Below are 15,575 nucleotides of genomic sequence, written 5' to 3'. Positions count from 1 at the left end.
AAATATCATCTAGTAAACAATTATACAGCTTATTAACAGTACACAATGGTAACTCAAATGGTACATGATTAATAATAACAGAAATGTCTATTGTTCTTTTTGTATTCCTATGATGCAATTCACTTTGCACGGTCTGCTTCCAGTCATCAGGAATAGCACATATTAAACAATGATAACGATCAATTACATTATTTACATTTGCATTTTCAAATACATTTTGTATTATTTCAACAATAGCACAATCAGGTAAAAACCCTATTTTAACCTCATAACATATATCCTTAAGAGTGATAATACCAGCATTTATAAAATCATACCAAAGTATTGGTTTATCCTTCAGAACAATCTCCGGATTCCTAAACAGTGGTTGATCATATATATTTTCTACACTTAATTTCAATTCAGACTTCTGTCTCAAGATATACCAAGCTTCTAACATTTCTATATACACAGTCGGTAAACATTTTAACTCACAATGTGGTACTTGAATAAACAATACTTCTAAACCAAGATTCATATTATAAATCTTTGACACAAAATACTTAAAAGTATGCTTCCATAGTACATCATATTCATCATTTATCAATCTTCCTAAAAACTTTAGTCTAAATGCATGTATTTTACATTTCATGTCAACTAATTGCAAACCTCCATTACATTTAGGATTTATTATAACATTATAATTCACCAAATGAGATCTCTTATTCCATACAAAATTAACACATAAAATCTTTATCTCATTATAAGCCCATTCTGGGATAGAGGATACAAAAAGCGTATACCAAAATCTAGACATCATTAACGTATTTACAACAACAACTCTACCCTGCAAGGTTAATTGCCTTTGTAACCATATATTCAAAAGAGATTTTAATTTTGATATCTTTTCTTTCCAATTTAGATCATCACATATATTTCTATTTTTTCCAACATAAACACCAAGTAACTGTACATTATTATCACATACTTGTAAACCATACTCCTGTTTTTCTACAGGTGACAAATCTCCCTTTCCAACACACAAAATTTCAGATTTTTGTCTATTAATTTTAGCACCAGTTGCTTTACTATATAAATCAAAAACTTTGAAAACTTCTGATATAGATTGTTTATTACAAACAGATAAAGTTGTATCGTCTGCATGCTGAAAAATTAATCCTTCTTTTCCACTATTTGGAACAACAATACCTTTTATCAAATCATTTTTAACAATCTTACTATGTAAAGGCTCAGCAGCTAAAACATACAATAATGCACTTATAGGACAGCCTTGTCTAATACCATTCTTAATACAAAAATAGTTTGTTAAGAAACCATTGCATTTTACTGCACTATTAATACCATTATAAAATATTTCTATCCATTTGATAAATTTATCTCCAAAACCATATCTTTTCAAAACCTTCAATAAATATGAGTGGCTCACTCTATCAAAAGCCTTTTCTTGATCAATTTTAATAATATAACCTTCAAGTTCATCTCTTTCAATAATTTCTATGATATCTCTAACATTTGCTACATTATTAGATATATCTCGACCCATTATACAACAAGTTTGGTCTACAGAAACAATTTTTGGTAATACAGTTTTAAATCTATTTGCCATTATTCTGGCCAAAATTTTATAATCAACCTGTAACAGAGATATCGGTCTATAATTTTTAAGCGATCTTCTGTCACCTTTTTTCTTAAATACAAGACTTATAACACCACATTTCATTGATCTACTTAAAAATCCCTTTTGTTGAATAGTATTATACAGTTTCATAAGTACATACTTAAGCTCAGAATAAAAATGACAATAAAACTCAACAGTAAGTCCGTCTGATCCTGGACTTTTATTTTTGGACATTTGAGATAATGCTTTTATTATTTCATCAAACGAAATATCTGACTCACATAATTGATGATCATTTTCATCTATTTTTACATCTACACAATCTAATAATTCATTCATTTTTATATCATCAGTATCAACACAAGTATACAATTCTTTATAAAAATCATATTGCAAATCTAAAATACCATTAATGTCATTAACACATTCATTATTCACATTCAACAATTCCTTTACAGAATTATTCTCCTGTTTATATTTTTCTAAATTTAAAAAATATTTTGTATTTTTGTCTGATTCCACAGCCCAAACAGCTTTAGATCTGAGAACAGCACCTCTACATTTTTCCAATTCATATTGAGACAATTCTAATCTCAAACTTTCCAATTTAGCTATATCAATATCATTGCCATTGGCAGCTTTTTCACATAAATTATTAATTTGCTTTTCTAATCTAAAATAATCTCTTCTATTCTCTTTAGCTATAGAAGAAGAAAAGATTTGGGAATATCTTTTAATTTTATACTTTAGATTATCCCACCATATCAAAATATCTCTTTCATATAATTCATTTTCTTTTTCTACAGTTATAATTTCCTTAACTCTTCTAACATACTGTTCATTATGTAAAAGTGTATTGTTAAGAATCCACAAACCAGGACCCTTTTCTATATTATTACAGTTTACATTCAATATAACAAAAGCATGATCACTTAAACTAGTTAAGTTATAATATACATTTTGAATACATGGTGACAATTGTCTACTAACTAAAAAATAATCTATCCTACTCTGTTGTAATTCATTATTACTAATACGTTTCCATGAAAATATTCTACTGTGGGTGTTTCTAGCACGCCACACATCATACACATTATTATTATTAACTATTTCATATAATTTTCTACATGGTTCATCTACAATATGTTTTGTTTTGCCACCTCTGTCTAAATGAGACAAACTAGTATTGAAGTCGCCTCCAATAATCAGATTGTCCATATTCTCCGTATACAGTTTTACAAATTCAAAGAACTCTGATCTTTCAGTTACCGTATTTGGCGCATATAAAGATATAATATTATACAATTTTTCATTCTCAATAAATGTTACATGTAAAAATCTACCTTTTTCATCAGAATAAACAAATTTTATTTTATCTTTACAATAATTATTTGAAAGTACAGCAACACCTTGTCTACAATTCAAACCATTATTACAAGTGATTTTACCTGGATATAAATGCTTAATACTATCTATATAATTATTATCCCAAAAAGTCTCCTGTAAAAGTACAATACTAATTTTTTTATCATCAATAACACTAACAAAGTTCTGAAAATTATTTACACATCTAAGACCATTACAATTAAATGAACATATAAGCACCATTGCAAAAATGAAATAAAATAAAATTACATATTTATCCATTGTTTACATCTTAGTACTTTCACAAGTTTGACCTACAGATCTAACACCTTTACCATCTAGATTAGGAGGAGGGTTTAACCTTGATCTCCTTTCAAGCTTTCTCTGGTTTTTTTTTAATTTTCGAGCTTGCTTAGCACTAATAAATTGACCAACAATTTTAATATCAACATCACTATTTGTATCCAGTATTTCTACTGAACTTTCATACCCATCACCAGAACAGACAGACAATTCTTCATTTTCTTTTGCACCTTCAGTGGTGATAACTTCATCACCAACCGGGGTGCTAATCATTTCATTCAATGAGAGACTATTCTCCATATCAACATCATTAATTCCACCACTCTCTCCTACAACAGCATCGCAGGAGAGATTGGTGTCATCATCTCTCTTGATTTTTTTACCTTCACTTAATTCCCTGTCTGTTCCAGCTACAATATTTTCACTAACAACTATGTCATTTTCAATTGAACCATCTGTTCTATGATCATCATTGTCACCAGTACCATCCTCTGAAATCGGACGCTTCCTCTTTAAACCATCTTGAACCCCATTTTGCTCATTGTGCACTTCTACGTCCACTACTGTTAGCTTTGAGACTTCTGTTTTTCGCACTTTTTCTACACCACCACTGTCATGTTTTTCTTCACCTTCAATACATTTTTCACTCAGTTTACTCTCATTGTCATGAACATTTTCACTGAAAGTAGACTTTACGAAAGTTTCTGTATCCTCCTCATCTGCACTATTTACATCTGGTCTTATTTGTATTATAACGTCTGAATTGCTGTCATTAGCTACCATACAAATACAATCTTTTGATGGTTGATCACATTCTGTGCATCGACATACACACGGAACTTTGAAACAATCAGTACAAGGACAAACGCACGGGTCACTTCGGCAATTGTGACACTTACATACACATGGAACTGTGTCACATGTGTAGCAAGTACATGTACATTTCAAGTTTGCATTTCCGCAAATTCTACATTTACACATGCAGAAATATTCTCCACAGTCTGCACAATTTCTATTATTTTCTTCTCGGTTACGGTTTTCACGTTCCCATCTGGCTGAAGGCTTACAAACACATTTCAACGGCAAATTACGGCAAAATTTACATTTTTTTGCTCGACAACTTTTCAATGCATGTCCAGTTTCTCCACAACCATAACACAGAAAATGTGGACAATCTTTTCTCATGTGCTCAGGAGACGAACACTCTGAGCAAACCTTTGTTTGGTTGTTATGAACCACACGATAGTATTTGGTATCGGTGCCAAATTTAAAAGGCATTGACCACGGCAGGGCTACTACCCCTGGAGGAAACTTACACCTCATGAATCGTGTGCCATCAGCAACCTGAGTCCCAGGTACGGTTCGTCTGTAAACAGGTGAAACTACTTTCACTCCTTTACTTTCAATCTTACTTGTAATCTCATCGTCACAAATATAGGACGGTAGTTTTATAACTGAAACTACAGTTATGTCCGAAAACATCATACTGCATTCAAAATCTCTATTGGCAATTTCTACGCCTCGTAACATCTTAAACGCATTCTCTTTCGAGTCAAAGGTTACATCATATGACGATAAATCGCATCGTACTACTGCTAATACAGAATTCAGTCCGGTTAAAGTCTCAATATCATCTATCACAACATTTTCTCCAATTACTTGTGTAGGAATTTTTTCCACCCTTACAGTACATTCTCGCTGATAATATTTATTATCAGTCACATAATTCTGTTTAAAAAACTGATTTCTTTTTTCCTTTGGGTTTCTACGAGAATTTCCTACATTCGGACGATTCGGCTCCAACTGAGACATTTTTAAATTCCAAAGCAAGCACTGCCTAACAAAAAAAGTCAAGCGCACCCAAGTCGACCCCCCTCCTCCAAACGATTAAATCGTCCGAGTAGGGGTAAACAGCATATATATAAACAGTTTATCAGTTCCAAAATGTCAAATACAATGCAATGTTCATCAGAATTACCTTTGTTTATGAATATATCATATATAATCCGTCGAATTCAACGAAATTTTTCCGGAGACTTGTTTACACTTCCATCTTGGGCTGTGCTCAATTCATCCTCCACAAATGTATGACACAAGTTTTCAGAACTATCAGAAATGCGTTGAAAACAAGAGTAACGGGTAGAAAAAAACTATGCCCCGGGTGAGGATCGAACTCACGACCTTCAGATCGCTCTGTCATTTGTGATTATGAGACTGACGCGCTACCTACTGCGCTACCGAGGCCATGATTCTAAAACTCCAATTTAAGGTGTAAATACTTCATAACATTACCATTAACATTGTAGTTACTTGTCAAGGTGAATGTAGGGCAGAAAGAAACATATTTATCTTAAAGGAAACACATTTCAAAACATAATGAGCTGTGTTGGTTGTTCACTTTTATAGTTCTTTACTATTTGAAATACTTTTAATTGTTTGAGAGGTTTTTTCATTTTCTTTTCTCCAAAGGTAAATTGAGTCGTGCTTAGATAGACCCTCGTCAGAATAATAATCTGCGGAGGCAATTTGTTGCTAACGAGAAATAGTTTGCTTTCCAATTTGCCCGTTTTGCACGTGCATTTATCACGTTTCGATGATCAGATATAGCGAGCTCGCGTTCAAGCGTTATACTTTCTACCCATGACTAAACGGTTGCTTCGATCGCGCCCTCAACAATGAACAATCTAGATGGCATGGTTCCGTCCAATGTGAAATGGTGAAAACCGCCCCTCCGTTCCGGTATGAAGTTACTTGTGAGTATCAAATTCTCAGTCAAAACTATGCATGTTACCATATATAGACATTCCCCCCAAAAACTGAACTTAACAAATAATGGATAGCTCGATCTGGTTAGAGAAAGAAGCGGAATATATAATATGATTGCATTGCAATTAGTATAAACAATGAATTTTTTTAGTTTGAAATAGGAAAACCATAAAGAAACATATTTCTACGTAATATTTCGTAATGTATGCCTATAAGACATATTATACGTACAGTTGTAAATGTTGTAAACGAATGATATCTTGATTTAGCTCACATATAAAGCGTCGGTAGCGTGGCCGAGCGGTCTAAGGCGCTGGTTTAAGGCACCAGTCTCCTCGGAGGCGTGGGTTCGAATCCCACCGCTGCCAAGTGATTTTTTTAGTAAGTTAGAAAAGTAGTTTATCGATTTTTGCATTGGTTGACAAAATATGAAATGGATAAAAAGTTAATACTCAGAAGATATTAAAATTGTTGTAATACTTAATAGAAAAGAATTATTCTGTTTAATCCTTGATAATAGTATATATATTTCAAATGCTGAACGCTATCTCAATGCACTTTAAAATGCATGACAAACATTACAGAAAATAGCATATTACAGGTACAAATGTATGACACAAGTTTTCAGAACTATCAGAAATGCGTTGAAAACAAGAGTAACGGGTAGAAAAAAACTATGCCCCGGGTGAGGATCGAACTCACGACCTTCAGATCGCTCTGTCATTTGTGATTATGAGACTGACGCGCTACCTACTGCGCTACCGAGGCCATGATTCTAAAACTCCAATTTAAGGTGTAAATACTTCATAACATTACCATTAACATTGTAGTTACTTGTCAAGGTGAATGTAGGGCAGAAAGAAACATATTTATCTTAAAGGAAACACATTTCAAAACATAATGAGCTGTGTTGGTTGTTCACTTTTATAGTTCTTTACTATTTGAAATACTTTTAATTGTTTGAGAGGTTTTTTCATTTTCTTTTCTCCAAAGGTAAATTGAGTCGTGCTTAGATAGACCCTCGTCAGAATAATAATCTGCGGAGGCAATTTGTTGCTAACGAGAAATAGTTTGCTTTCCAATTTGCCCGTTTTGCACGTGCATTTATCACGTTTCGATGATCAGATATAGCGAGCTCGCGTTCAAGCGTTATACTTTCTACCCATGACTAAACGGTTGCTTCGATCGCGCCCTCAACAATGAACAATCTAGATGGCATGGTTCCGTCCAATGTGAAATGGTGAAAACCGCCCCTCCGTTCCGGTATGAAGTTACTTGTGAGTATCAAATTCTCAGTCAAAACTATGCATGTTACCATATATAGACATTCCCCCCAAAAACTGAACTTAACAAATAATGGATAGCTCGATCTGGTTAGAGAAAGAAGCGGAATATATAATATGATTGCATTGCAATTAGTATAAACAATGAATTTTTTTAGTTTGAAATAGGAAAACCATAAAGAAACATATTTCTACGTAATATTTCGTAATGTATGCCTATAAGACATATTATACGTACAGTTGTAAATGTTGTAAACGAATGATATCTTGATTTAGCTCACATATAAAGCGTCGGTAGCGTGGCCGAGCGGTCTAAGGCGCTGGTTTAAGGCACCAGTCTCCTCGGAGGCGTGGGTTCGAATCCCACCGCTGCCAAGTGATTTTTTTAGTAAGTTAGAAAAGTAGTTTATCGATTTTTGCATTGGTTGACAAAATATGAAATGGATAAAAAGTTAATACTCAGAAGATATTAAAATTGTTGTAATACTTAATAGAAAAGAATTATTCTGTTTAATCCTTGATAATAGTATATATATTTCAAATGCTGAACGCTATCTCAATGCACTTTAAAATGCATGACAAACATTACAGAAAATAGCATATTACAGGTACAAATGTATGACACAAGTTTTCAGAACTATCAGAAATGCGTTGAAAACAAGAGTAACGGGTAGAAAAAAACTATGCCCCGGGTGAGGATCGAACTCACGACCTTCAGATCGCTCTGTCATTTGTGATTATGAGACTGACGCGCTACCTACTGCGCTACCGAGGCCATGATTCTAAAACTCCAATTTAAGGTGTAAATACTTCATAACATTACCATTAACATTGTAGTTACTTGTCAAGGTGAATGTAGGGCAGAAAGAAACATATTTATCTTAAAGGAAACACATTTCAAAACATAATGAGCTGTGTTGGTTGTTCACTTTTATAGTTCTTTACTATTTGAAATACTTTTAATTGTTTGAGAGGTTTTTTCATTTTCTTTTCTCCAAAGGTAAATTGAGTCGTGCTTAGATAGACCCTCGTCAGAATAATAATCTGCGGAGGCAATTTGTTGCTAACGAGAAATAGTTTGCTTTCCAATTTGCCCGTTTTGCACGTGCATTTATCACGTTTCGATGATCAGATATAGCGAGCTCGCGTTCAAGCGTTATACTTTCTACCCATGACTAAACGGTTGCTTCGATCGCGCCCTCAACAATGAACAATCTAGATGGCATGGTTCCGTCCAATGTGAAATGGTGAAAACCGCCCCTCCGTTCCGGTATGAAGTTACTTGTGAGTATCAAATTCTCAGTCAAAACTATGCATGTTACCATATATAGACATTCCCCCCAAAAACTGAACTTAACAAATAATGGATAGCTCGATCTGGTTAGAGAAAGAAGCGGAATATATAATATGATTGCATTGCAATTAGTATAAACAATGAATTTTTTTAGTTTGAAATAGGAAAACCATAAAGAAACATATTTCTACGTAATATTTCGTAATGTATGCCTATAAGACATATTATACGTACAGTTGTAAATGTTGTAAACGAATGATATCTTGATTTAGCTCACATATAAAGCGTCGGTAGCGTGGCCGAGCGGTCTAAGGCGCTGGTTTAAGGCACCAGTCTCCTCGGAGGCGTGGGTTCGAATCCCACCGCTGCCAAGTGATTTTTTTAGTAAGTTAGAAAAGTAGTTTATCGATTTTTGCATTGGTTGACAAAATATGAAATGGATAAAAAGTTAATACTCAGAAGATATTAAAATTGTTGTAATACTTAATAGAAAAGAATTATTCTGTTTAATCCTTGATAATAGTATATATATTTCAAATGCTGAACGCTATCTCAATGCACTTTAAAATGCATGACAAACATTACAGAAAATAGCATATTACAGGTACAAATGTATGACACAAGTTTTCAGAACTATCAGAAATGCGTTGAAAACAAGAGTAACGGGTAGAAAAAAACTATGCCCCGGGTGAGGATCGAACTCACGACCTTCAGATCGCTCTGTCATTTGTGATTATGAGACTGACGCGCTACCTACTGCGCTACCGAGGCCATGATTCTAAAACTCCAATTTAAGGTGTAAATACTTCATAACATTACCATTAACATTGTAGTTACTTGTCAAGGTGAATGTAGGGCAGAAAGAAACATATTTATCTTAAAGGAAACACATTTCAAAACATAATGAGCTGTGTTGGTTGTTCACTTTTATAGTTCTTTACTATTTGAAATACTTTTAATTGTTTGAGAGGTTTTTTCATTTTCTTTTCTCCAAAGGTAAATTGAGTCGTGCTTAGATAGACCCTCGTCAGAATAATAATCTGCGGAGGCAATTTGTTGCTAACGAGAAATAGTTTGCTTTCCAATTTGCCCGTTTTGCACGTGCATTTATCACGTTTCGATGATCAGATATAGCGAGCTCGCGTTCAAGCGTTATACTTTCTACCCATGACTAAACGGTTGCTTCGATCGCGCCCTCAACAATGAACAATCTAGATGGCATGGTTCCGTCCAATGTGAAATGGTGAAAACCGCCCCTCCGTTCCGGTATGAAGTTACTTGTGAGTATCAAATTCTCAGTCAAAACTATGCATGTTACCATATATAGACATTCCCCCCAAAAACTGAACTTAACAAATAATGGATAGCTCGATCTGGTTAGAGAAATATAATATGATTGCATTGCAATTAGTATAAACAATGAATTTTTTTAGTTTGAAATAGGAAAACCATAAAGAAACATATTTCTACGTAATATTTCGTAATGTATGCCTATAAGACATATTATACGTACAGTTGTAAATGTTGTAAACGAATGATATCTTGATTTAGCTCACATATAAAGCGTCGGTAGCGTGGCCGAGCGGTCTAAGGCGCTGGTTTAAGGCACCAGTCTCCTCGGAGGCGTGGGTTCGAATCCCACCGCTGCCAAGTGATTTTTTTAGTAAGTTAGAAAAGTAGTTTATCGATTTTTGCATTGGTTGACAAAATATGAAATGGATAAAAAGTTAATACTCAGAAGATATTAAAATTGTTGTAATACTTAATAGAAAAGAATTATTCTGTTTAATCCTTGATAATAGTATATATATTTCAAATGCTGAACGCTATCTCAATGCACTTTAAAATGCATGACAAACATTACAGAAAATAGCATATTACAGGTACAAATGTATGACACAAGTTTTCAGAACTATCAGAAATGCGTTGAAAACAAGAGTAACGGGTAGAAAAAAACTATGCCCCGGGTGAGGATCGAACTCACGACCTTCAGATCGCTCTGTCATTTGTGATTATGAGACTGACGCGCTACCTACTGCGCTACCGAGGCCATGATTCTAAAACTCCAATTTAAGGTGTAAATACTTCATAACATTACCATTAACATTGTAGTTACTTGTCAAGGTGAATGTAGGGCAGAAAGAAACATATTTATCTTAAAGGAAACACATTTCAAAACATAATGAGCTGTGTTGGTTGTTCACTTTTATAGTTCTTTACTATTTGAAATACTTTTAATTGTTTGAGAGGTTTTTTCATTTTCTTTTCTCCAAAGGTAAATTGAGTCGTGCTTAGATAGACCCTCGTCAGAATAATAATCTGCGGAGGCAATTTGTTGCTAACGAGAAATAGTTTGCTTTCCAATTTGCCCGTTTTGCACGTGCATTTATCACGTTTCGATGATCAGATATAGCGAGCTCGCGTTCAAGCGTTATACTTTCTACCCATGACTAAACGGTTGCTTCGATCGCGCCCTCAACAATGAACAATCTAGATGGCATGGTTCCGTCCAATGTGAAATGGTGAAAACCGCCCCTCCGTTCCGGTATGAAGTTACTTGTGAGTATCAAATTCTCAGTCAAAACTATGCATGTTACCATATATAGACATTCCCCCCAAAAACTGAACTTAACAAATAATGGATAGCTCGATCTGGTTAGAGAAAGAAGCGGAATATATAATATGATTGCATTGCAATTAGTATAAACAATGAATTTTTTTAGTTTGAAATAGGAAAACCATAAAGAAACATATTTCTACGTAATATTTCGTAATGTATGCCTATAAGACATATTATACGTACAGTTGTAAATGTTGTAAACGAATGATATCTTGATTTAGCTCACATATAAAGCGTCGGTAGCGTGGCCGAGCGGTCTAAGGCGCTGGTTTAAGGCACCAGTCTCCTCGGAGGCGTGGGTTCGAATCCCACCGCTGCCAAGTGATTTTTTTAGTAAGTTAGAAAAGTAGTTTATCGATTTTTGCATTGGTTGACAAAATATGAAATGGATAAAAAGTTAATACTCAGAAGATATTAAAATTGTTGTAATACTTAATAGAAAAGAATTATTCTGTTTAATCCTTGATAATAGTATATATATTTCAAATGCTGAACGCTATCTCAATGCACTTTAAAATGCATGACAAACATTACAGAAAATAGCATATTACAGGTACAAATGTATGACACAAGTTTTCAGAACTATCAGAAATGCGTTGAAAACAAGAGTAACGGGTAGAAAAAAACTATGCCCCGGGTGAGGATCGAACTCACGACCTTCAGATCGCTCTGTCATTTGTGATTATGAGACTGACGCGCTACCTACTGCGCTACCGAGGCCATGATTCTAAAACTCCAATTTAAGGTGTAAATACTTCATAACATTACCATTAACATTGTAGTTACTTGTCAAGGTGAATGTAGGGCAGAAAGAAACATATTTATCTTAAAGGAAACACATTTCAAAACATAATGAGCTGTGTTGGTTGTTCACTTTTATAGTTCTTTACTATTTGAAATACTTTTAATTGTTTGAGAGGTTTTTTCATTTTCTTTTCTCCAAAGGTAAATTGAGTCGTGCTTAGATAGACCCTCGTCAGAATAATAATCTGCGGAGGCAATTTGTTGCTAACGAGAAATAGTTTGCTTTCCAATTTGCCCGTTTTGCACGTGCATTTATCACGTTTCGATGATCAGATATAGCGAGCTCGCGTTCAAGCGTTATACTTTCTACCCATGACTAAACGGTTGCTTCGATCGCGCCCTCAACAATGAACAATCTAGATGGCATGGTTCCGTCCAATGTGAAATGGTGAAAACCGCCCCTCCGTTCCGGTATGAAGTTACTTGTGAGTATCAAATTCTCAGTCAAAACTATGCATGTTACCATATATAGACATTCCCCCCAAAAACTGAACTTAACAAATAATGGATAGCTCGATCTGGTTAGAGAAAGAAGCGGAATATATAATATGATTGCATTGCAATTAGTATAAACAATGAATTTTTTTAGTTTGAAATAGGAAAACCATAAAGAAACATATTTCTACGTAATATTTCGTAATGTATGCCTATAAGACATATTATACGTACAGTTGTAAATGTTGTAAACGAATGATATCTTGATTTAGCTCACATATAAAGCGTCGGTAGCGTGGCCGAGCGGTCTAAGGCGCTGGTTTAAGGCACCAGTCTCCTCGGAGGCGTGGGTTCGAATCCCACCGCTGCCAAGTGATTTTTTTAGTAAGTTAGAAAAGTAGTTTATCGATTTTTGCATTGGTTGACAAAATATGAAATGGATAAAAAGTTAATACTCAGAAGATATTAAAATTGTTGTAATACTTAATAGAAAAGAATTATTCTGTTTAATCCTTGATAATAGTATATATATTTCAAATGCTGAACGCTATCTCAATGCACTTTAAAATGCATGACAAACATTACAGAAAATAGCATATTACAGGTACAAATGTATGACACAAGTTTTCAGAACTATCAGAAATGCGTTGAAAACAAGAGTAACGGGTAGAAAAAAACTATGCCCCGGGTGAGGATCGAACTCACGACCTTCAGATCGCTCTGTCATTTGTGATTATGAGACTGACGCGCTACCTACTGCGCTACCGAGGCCATGATTCTAAAACTCCAATTTAAGGTGTAAATACTTCATAACATTACCATTAACATTGTAGTTACTTGTCAAGGTGAATGTAGGGCAGAAAGAAACATATTTATCTTAAAGGAAACACATTTCAAAACATAATGAGCTGTGTTGGTTGTTCACTTTTATAGTTCTTTACTATTTGAAATACTTTTAATTGTTTGAGAGGTTTTTTCATTTTCTTTTCTCCAAAGGTAAATTGAGTCGTGCTTAGATAGACCCTCGTCAGAATAATAATCTGCGGAGGCAATTTGTTGCTAACGAGAAATAGTTTGCTTTCCAATTTGCCCGTTTTGCACGTGCATTTATCACGTTTCGATGATCAGATATAGCGAGCTCGCGTTCAAGCGTTATACTTTCTACCCATGACTAAACGGTTGCTTCGATCGCGCCCTCAACAATGAACAATCTAGATGGCATGGTTCCGTCCAATGTGAAATGGTGAAAACCGCCCCTCCGTTCCGGTATGAAGTTACTTGTGAGTATCAAATTCTCAGTCAAAACTATGCATGTTACCATATATAGACATTCCCCCCAAAAACTGAACTTAACAAATAATGGATAGCTCGATCTGGTTAGAGAAAGAAGCGGAATATATAATATGATTGCATTGCAATTAGTATAAACAATGAATTTTTTTAGTTTGAAATAGGAAAACCATAAAGAAACATATTTCTACGTAATATTTCGTAATGTATGCCTATAAGACATATTATACGTACAGTTGTAAATGTTGTAAACGAATGATATCTTGATTTAGCTCACATATAAAGCGTCGGTAGCGTGGCCGAGCGGTCTAAGGCGCTGGTTTAAGGCACCAGTCTCCTCGGAGGCGTGGGTTCGAATCCCACCGCTGCCAAGTGATTTTTTTAGTAAGTTAGAAAAGTAGTTTATCGATTTTTGCATTGGTTGACAAAATATGAAATGGATAAAAAGTTAATACTCAGAAGATATTAAAATTGTTGTAATACTTAATAGAAAAGAATTATTCTGTTTAATCCTTGATAATAGTATATATATTTCAAATGCTGAACGCTATCTCAATGCACTTTAAAATGCATGACAAACATTACAGAAAATAGCATATTACAGGTACAAATGTATGACACAAGTTTTCAGAACTATCAGAAATGCGTTGAAAACAAGAGTAACGGGTAGAAAAAAACTATGCCCCGGGTGAGGATCGAACTCACGACCTTCAGATCGCTCTGTCATTTGTGATTATGAGACTGACGCGCTACCTACTGCGCTACCGAGGCCATGATTCTAAAACTCCAATTTAAGGTGTAAATACTTCATAACATTACCATTAACATTGTAGTTACTTGTCAAGGTGAATGTAGGGCAGAAAGAAACATATTTATCTTAAAGGAAACACATTTCAAAACATAATGAGCTGTGTTGGTTGTTCACTTTTATAGTTCTTTACTATTTGAAATACTTTTAATTGTTTGAGAGGTTTTTTCATTTTCTTTTCTCCAAAGGTAAATTGAGTCGTGCTTAGATAGACCCTCGTCAGAATAATAATCTGCGGAGGCAATTTGTTGCTAACGAGAAATAGTTTGCTTTCCAATTTGCCCGTTTTGCACGTGCATTTATCACGTTTCGATGATCAGATATAGCGAGCTCGCGTTCAAGCGTTATACTTTCTACCCATGACTAAACGGTTGCTTCGATCGCGCCCTCAACAATGAACAATCTAGATGGCATGGTTCCGTCCAATGTGAAATGGTGAAAACCGCCCCTCCGTTCCGGTATGAAGTTACTTGTGAGTATCAAATTCTCAGTCAAAACTATGCATGTTACCATATATAGACATTCCCCCCAAAAACTGAACTTAACAAATAATGGATAGCTCGATCTGGTTAGAGAAAGAAGCGGAATATATAATATGATTGCATTGCAATTAGTATAAACAATGAATTTTTTTAGTTTGAAATAGGAAAACCATAAAGAAACATATTTCTACGTAATATTTCGTAATGTATGCCTATAAGACATATTATACGTACAGTTGTAAATGTTGTAAACGAATGATATCTTGATTTAGCTCACATATAAAGCGTCGGTAGCGTGGCCGAGCGGTCTAAGGCGCTGGTTTAAGGCACCAGTCTCCTCGGAGGCGTGGGTTCGAATCCCACCGCTGCCAAGTGATTTTTTTAGTAAGTTAGAAAAGTAGTTTATCGATTTTTGCATTGGTTGACAAAATATGAAATGGATAAAAAGTTAATACTCAGAAGATATTAAAATTGTTGTAATACTTAATAGAAAAGAATTATTCTGTT

At 34.5% G+C, this 15,575-nt stretch overlaps 16 non-coding genes across 16 annotated transcripts; 8 read left to right on the top strand and 8 right to left on the bottom strand.

Annotated features, from left to right (window-relative positions):
* Window positions 1-5,439: 5,439 nt before the first annotated feature.
* Window positions 5,440-5,530, bottom strand: Trnam-cau (transfer RNA methionine (anticodon CAU)). The gene is given in 2 exon segments: window positions 5,440-5,475; window positions 5,494-5,530. It is a non-coding gene; the product is annotated as a tRNA-Met (tRNA).
* Window positions 5,531-6,338: 808 nt separating this feature from the next.
* Trnal-aag (transfer RNA leucine (anticodon AAG)) lies at window positions 6,339-6,420 on the top strand. Its single transcript has one exon. It is a non-coding gene; the product is annotated as a tRNA-Leu (tRNA).
* A 309-nt stretch (window positions 6,421-6,729) lies between these two features.
* On the bottom strand, window positions 6,730-6,820 carry Trnam-cau (transfer RNA methionine (anticodon CAU)). The gene is given in 2 exon segments: window positions 6,730-6,765; window positions 6,784-6,820. It is a non-coding gene; the product is annotated as a tRNA-Met (tRNA).
* An 808-nt stretch (window positions 6,821-7,628) lies between these two features.
* Window positions 7,629-7,710, top strand: Trnal-aag (transfer RNA leucine (anticodon AAG)). The gene has a single exon. It is a non-coding gene; the product is annotated as a tRNA-Leu (tRNA).
* Window positions 7,711-8,019: 309 nt separating this feature from the next.
* Trnam-cau (transfer RNA methionine (anticodon CAU)) lies at window positions 8,020-8,110 on the bottom strand. The gene is given in 2 exon segments: window positions 8,020-8,055; window positions 8,074-8,110. It is a non-coding gene; the product is annotated as a tRNA-Met (tRNA).
* Window positions 8,111-8,918: 808 nt separating this feature from the next.
* Trnal-aag (transfer RNA leucine (anticodon AAG)) lies at window positions 8,919-9,000 on the top strand. The gene has a single exon. It is a non-coding gene; the product is annotated as a tRNA-Leu (tRNA).
* Window positions 9,001-9,309: 309 nt separating this feature from the next.
* Window positions 9,310-9,400, bottom strand: Trnam-cau (transfer RNA methionine (anticodon CAU)). Its single transcript is given in 2 exon segments — window positions 9,310-9,345; window positions 9,364-9,400. It is a non-coding gene; the product is annotated as a tRNA-Met (tRNA).
* A 797-nt stretch (window positions 9,401-10,197) lies between these two features.
* Window positions 10,198-10,279, top strand: Trnal-aag (transfer RNA leucine (anticodon AAG)). The gene has a single exon. It is a non-coding gene; the product is annotated as a tRNA-Leu (tRNA).
* A 309-nt stretch (window positions 10,280-10,588) lies between these two features.
* Window positions 10,589-10,679, bottom strand: Trnam-cau (transfer RNA methionine (anticodon CAU)). The gene is given in 2 exon segments: window positions 10,589-10,624; window positions 10,643-10,679. It is a non-coding gene; the product is annotated as a tRNA-Met (tRNA).
* An 808-nt stretch (window positions 10,680-11,487) lies between these two features.
* Trnal-aag (transfer RNA leucine (anticodon AAG)) lies at window positions 11,488-11,569 on the top strand. Its single transcript has one exon. It is a non-coding gene; the product is annotated as a tRNA-Leu (tRNA).
* A 309-nt stretch (window positions 11,570-11,878) lies between these two features.
* Trnam-cau (transfer RNA methionine (anticodon CAU)) lies at window positions 11,879-11,969 on the bottom strand. The gene is given in 2 exon segments: window positions 11,879-11,914; window positions 11,933-11,969. It is a non-coding gene; the product is annotated as a tRNA-Met (tRNA).
* An 808-nt stretch (window positions 11,970-12,777) lies between these two features.
* On the top strand, window positions 12,778-12,859 carry Trnal-aag (transfer RNA leucine (anticodon AAG)). Its single transcript has one exon. It is a non-coding gene; the product is annotated as a tRNA-Leu (tRNA).
* A 309-nt stretch (window positions 12,860-13,168) lies between these two features.
* Trnam-cau (transfer RNA methionine (anticodon CAU)) lies at window positions 13,169-13,259 on the bottom strand. Its single transcript is given in 2 exon segments — window positions 13,169-13,204; window positions 13,223-13,259. It is a non-coding gene; the product is annotated as a tRNA-Met (tRNA).
* Window positions 13,260-14,067: 808 nt separating this feature from the next.
* Window positions 14,068-14,149, top strand: Trnal-aag (transfer RNA leucine (anticodon AAG)). Its single transcript has one exon. It is a non-coding gene; the product is annotated as a tRNA-Leu (tRNA).
* Window positions 14,150-14,458: 309 nt separating this feature from the next.
* Window positions 14,459-14,549, bottom strand: Trnam-cau (transfer RNA methionine (anticodon CAU)). Its single transcript is given in 2 exon segments — window positions 14,459-14,494; window positions 14,513-14,549. It is a non-coding gene; the product is annotated as a tRNA-Met (tRNA).
* An 808-nt stretch (window positions 14,550-15,357) lies between these two features.
* Trnal-aag (transfer RNA leucine (anticodon AAG)) lies at window positions 15,358-15,439 on the top strand. Its single transcript has one exon. It is a non-coding gene; the product is annotated as a tRNA-Leu (tRNA).
* The last annotated feature ends 136 nt before the right edge of the window (window positions 15,440-15,575 follow it).

The sequence above is a fragment of the Mytilus trossulus genome, chromosome 2, assembly GCF_036588685.1.
Source record: "Mytilus trossulus isolate FHL-02 chromosome 2, PNRI_Mtr1.1.1.hap1, whole genome shotgun sequence".
Lineage (NCBI taxonomy): Eukaryota > Metazoa > Mollusca > Bivalvia > Mytilida > Mytilidae > Mytilus > Mytilus trossulus.
Note: the sequence above shows the minus strand (reverse complement) of the source record. Positions and strands in the feature narration are given on the sequence as shown.